The 5,000-nt window shown below is 46.0% G+C and overlaps 2 non-coding genes and 1 pseudogene across 2 annotated transcripts; all 3 read right to left on the reverse strand.

The window, feature by feature from the left end:
- Window positions 1-77: 77 nt before the first annotated feature.
- Window positions 78-196, reverse strand: LOC131142185 (5S ribosomal RNA). The gene has a single exon (XR_009132608.1). It is a non-coding gene; the product is annotated as a 5S ribosomal RNA (ribosomal RNA).
- A 112-nt stretch (window positions 197-308) lies between these two features.
- On the reverse strand, window positions 309-417 carry LOC131141380 (5S ribosomal RNA; annotated as a pseudogene).
- Window positions 418-529: 112 nt separating this feature from the next.
- LOC131099951 (5S ribosomal RNA) lies at window positions 530-648 on the reverse strand. The gene has a single exon (XR_009118722.1). It is a non-coding gene; the product is annotated as a 5S ribosomal RNA (ribosomal RNA).
- Between the last annotated feature and the right edge of the window lie 4,352 nt (window positions 649-5,000).

A 5,000-nucleotide genomic window follows, 5' to 3' on the forward strand; every position in this document is an offset into this window, starting at 1 on the left:
ACGCAGGCCAAACTAGACTCCAGCAAAAAGTGTCAAACAGCGCCCTCTGCTGTCAGGCAAGAGCAGAAACCATAAAAAGCTTACAGCACCTGGTATTCCCAGGCGGTCTCCCATCCAAGTACTAACCAGGCCCGCCCCTGCTTAGCTTCCGAGATCGGACGAGATCGGGCATTTTCAGGGTAGTATGGCCGTAAGCTGCCAGGTCAACTGAAAAGATCCTATTTGAAGGTGACGCAGGCCAAACTAGACTACAGCAAAAAGTGTCAAACAGCGCCCTCTGCTGTCAGGCAAGAGCAGAAACCATAAAAAGCTTACAGCACCTGGTATTCACAGGCGGTCTCCCATCCAAGTACTAACCAGGCCCGCCCCTGCTTAGCTTCCGAGATCGGGCGTTTTCAGGATAGTATGGCCGTAAGCTGCCAGGACAACTGAAAAGATCCTATTTGAAGAAGACGCAGGCCAAACTAGACTCCAGCAAAAAGTGTCAAACAGCGCCCTCTGCTGTCAGGCAAGAGCAGAAACCATAAAAAGCTTACAGCACCTGGTAATCCCAGGCGGTCTCCCATCCAAGTACTAACCAGGACCGCCCCTGATTAGCTTCCGAGATCGGACGAGATCGGGCGTTTTCAGGGTAGTATGGCCGTAAGCTGCAAGGGCAACTGAAAAGATCCTATTTGAAGGCGACGCAGGCCAAACTAGACTCCAGCAAAAAGTGTCAAACAGCGCCCTCTGCTGTCAGGCAAGAGCAGAAACCATGAAAAGCTTACAGCACCTGGTATTCCCAGGCGGTCTCCCATCCAAGTACTAACCAGGCCCGCCCCTGCTTAGCTTCCGAGATCGGACGAGATCGGGCGTTTTTTTTTTTTTTTTTTTTTTTTTTTTATTATTGAACATACCACAGTACGTCACAGATATGCATACATCAACATACTATATACACAATTATTCCATTCTTTCATGTTATTACACGTCCACATTGACAACTCTCAGTCCAGGCACAGCCTGTTTGTCCAAGATTTTTTTTTTTTTTTTTTTTTTTTTTTTTTCTTTTTTTTTCTTTCATTCCCCTTCTGTAGGTTGAGAGTTTTTTTTTTTTTTTTTTTTTTTTTTTTTTTTTTTTTCCCTCTCCTATAGGTTGAACACAATTTTGTTATTGTCTGCTATCAAGATCAGACCGCTCCCTTCTATGAAGGAGCTCTCGAACTTTTCTTGGTCAGCGGTCCGGCATAATGACACATCCCTCCTTACAATAGCTTCAAAATATGTCCATACGGGTATTTTTTTTTTTTCGAACTTTGCAAGGTTCCGCCTCATCCAGATAGCGTACCTGGCGTGGCTCAACATGAAGTTCCATAGGTTGATGTTCACCCCTTGCTGGCCTCCTCTGTGGCCGAGCAGGAGTTCTTCCTTCCATCTCACGGTTCGGGTGAAGTCGCTTTTCCAATTCCTCTCCATTGTACCTTTTAGTCTATCCACAAATACATTCAGTTCTTTACAGTTCACAAATAAGTGCAGCAGGCTTTCCACCTCGCTGCCGCACACATTACACTCCCTTCCTACGTTTTTATTGATTTGGTGTATTACTTCGTTTGTGTATATCCTATTATGTTTTATTTTGAAGTCCAGGTCGGCGCATTCCTGATTGTTGTATTTACAGTTTCCCATCACCCATATGTCCTGTCCTTTTATGTGGCTGAACACTTTCGGCCAGAGGAGCTCAGCGGTTGGCCTTTTAAAGGCCTTGCTCACAAGGGCCCAATAGAGTGTTTTCACTGTGCATGTTTTTATGTTGATCTCTTTTTCTTTGGTTTTTAGCATAGTTCCAGGTAGCTCATCTGTTTCTTTACCTGTTTCTTGGCTATTTACGTGCCTTTGCCAAGCTTTTGGGATGGCCATCTTTATTTTATTGTATTCGTTCTTTATTGTTCTTTCCGGTATTTCATCGTCATATTCGTGTACACTGTCTATAATGGCTTGCTCCCTCAGGAAGCCCGGTATGACCTCATATACAAAGTCTTTAATTTGTCTTAGTCCTGCTGAAAAGAAGACTTTGTTATACAGTACTTTTCCTTCCTTTACGATCTGGGGGTTTTGAAAGACCGGCTGGCTCATCACTTTGTTTTTTGTGTGGTTTGTGTACACAAAGTCATGCACAAGCCTACCCCAGGCCTCCATGACTTCTTTAAAGAAGGTGGGGGTGCCCTCGTGCAGCCTCCCTCTCAGGTCCATCAGTAGGCTGTATTGCCCACACCGTCCATATTTGAAGAGGGTCTCTCGGAAGAAGGGCTTCCACCCACAGTCTGTTTCTCCCTGCAAATATTTTATCACCATCCTGGTTCTGATTGCCGCTTTTTTGGTCTGTAAGTCCACCAGTTTTAGTCCGCCCTCTTTATACTGTCCTATCAGGGTTTTTTGTGCAATGCGCACGCCTTTCCCCTCCCACAGGAAGTCGCATATGGTTCTCTCTGCTTCGGCCGCTGCCCACTGGGGCAGGCTCACCACTCCCAGGGCATATACCAGTTTGGACATTAACAGAGAGTTTATGATGACCACCCTCCCTTTTAGGGTCAGCTTTCGTGCTCTCCATCTGTTTACGGTCTGTTTGATCTTGTTTAAGGTTCCCGTCCATGTCAAGTTGGTCGCTTGTTTGTCGTTTGCGCCTATATATATGCCGATGATCTTTATGCAGTCTTGTGCCTCCTTAAACGGCAGATCGCATTTCTGTCCCTCAAAGTTGCCGATGTATAAAATCTCGGACTTGTCCATATTAATTTTTGCGCCCGCTGCCCTCCCGTATTTTTCCACGCATCCCATTGCATTGCGCACATCCTCGGCGTCTTTCAGAGTCAGGGTTGTGTCATCCGCGTATTGGTGGATGACGCTCCGGCCTCCTCCCGGTATCGCCACTCCCTTTATTTCTCCGGTGGTTTTTATGAGAGCGGCGAGGGGTTCTACCGCAATGGTGAATAGCGGGGCGGATAGCGGGCAGCCTTGTCTCACCGATCTCGTCAGGGGGAAGGTGTCTGTCATTGTGCCATTTATTTTCACGCAACTTCTCGCCTGCCCGTACAGCAGCTGCAGCCATCGTAGCATCCTTTTGCCCACCCCTACTTTTTGCATCGTCTTCCATATGAAAGGGTGCTCCACCCTGTCGAAGGCTTTATTTAAGTCTAGGCTGATCACTATCCCGCTTTCTTCCTTCATGTGTTCCACCACGTTTTGCACGGTTCTCACTGTGTCTGTGATATCTCTTCCCGGCACACTGTACGCCTGGGTGGGTGAGATAATTTCTTTTAAGACTCCTTTTAGCCTGTTTGCTAACACTTTGGCGAGTATTTTATAATCCACATTTAGCAGGCTTATTGGCCTGTAGTTCTCTAGTTTTTCCCTGTCGCCTTTTTTGTGGATGAGGGTGATGATGCCCGTGGCCATAGAGGTCGGCATCTCTCCCCTCTCCTCCATGCGTTGGTATACTTTGTGCAGCATGGGTGCCAGCGTAACGGTGAATGCTTTGTACAATTCGGCCGTAAGGCCGTCGCTTCCGGGACTTTTGCGGGGCTGCAGTTCTTTAATTGCTTTTTCTATATCCGCTATGCGTATGTCTCTTTCACAGGCGCGTCTTCCGGCCTCGGTCACCTTTGCGGTGACTCTTTCTATGATCTCATCTGCGCTTTGTTCGTTGATTTGGCCTCCTGTGAAGAGGTCTGCATAGTAGTCTCTCGTGATTTCGAGGATTTCAACAAAATCTGAGGTTGTTTGGCCCCTTTTGTCTTCTAGTTGTTTTATGTACATTTTCCTCTGTTTTTCTTTCTCAAGGTTTAAGAAGAAACTGGTGTACTTTTCGCCCTTTGCTGCCCAAAGCGCTTTACTTCTGATGATTGCGCCTTCGCACCTTTCTTTTTCGTATACGGCCAGTTCCTTTTTTAATTGGATGTATTTTTCGATGTTATATTGTGGTATTTCTTCTATCTTTTTTTCCTCTATTGCTATTTTGCTTTCCAGCATTACTCTGTTTTCGTTGTCTATTTGCTTTTTCCGTTTGGCAAATTTTATGCTCTGCTTTTTGATGAAAGTCTTTATCGTCTCCCATCCTTGGATGGCATCGTCCTCCATCAACTCCTGCACAAGTTCACTTTGGAGCAGGGTGGTTATCTTATTTTTGTATGCCGGGTCTTGTACTAGCGAGGAGTTGAGGCACCAGGTTCCCCCGCCCTTCCCCTCCCCTTTGGGCCCTAAGGTTAATGTCATGATAGCGTGGTCGCTTAATTCTGTAAACTCCCACTTCAGTTTGCGTACATGTCCTATAATTTCTTCCTTTGCAATACACAGGTCTATTCTACTCTGTTTCAGTTTTTTCCGCACTACCTGTTTTCTTGTATACCCTCTTTTGTTGGGGTTGTCGTTCCTCCACACGTCAACAAGGTTTTTGTCTTTTAGCAGGCTGAGTAGGGCTGCTCGGGAGACATCGGGTTTGAAGGTGGAGGCGCTGCAAGCGTCCATCCTGGTGCAGCGTACGTTAAAGTCCCCTACCAGCAGCGTGTTTGGTATGCATAAGGGGCCCAGCCATTCGAAGAAAGCCTTCCTTTCGATTTCATTATTCGATGCGTAGATGTTTATCAGCCTGTATTTTATTTTGGCCCGCATGAAGTCTACAATTAGCGCTCTTCCTTCGCTGTTTGTTTGTATTTGGACCGCATTTTCAACGCAGTTCTCTTTTAGGAGTATGGCTACGCCGCATGACTTTTGTGTCTTGTTGTTAACGAATATCGGCCCTGTCCATCTCTTTCGTATTTCCGGGAGGAGTTCGTTTGTCCATCTTGTCTCTTGCAAGCATACTATGTCCGCGTCTAGTCTGTGTAGTGCTCTTTCAAGTTTGTTCATATTTCTGACGCCGTTTATGTTTAAATTTGAAATTGTCACGGCGTTCATTATCTTTTGTGGGTGGGAATTATCTACCTTACATTCTATACAGTTTTCTCTCTTTTTTCCTCTTGTAACTT

This window comes from Doryrhamphus excisus, chromosome 13, assembly GCF_030265055.1.
Source record: "Doryrhamphus excisus isolate RoL2022-K1 chromosome 13, RoL_Dexc_1.0, whole genome shotgun sequence".
Taxonomy (NCBI): domain Eukaryota; kingdom Metazoa; phylum Chordata; class Actinopteri; order Syngnathiformes; family Syngnathidae; genus Doryrhamphus; species Doryrhamphus excisus.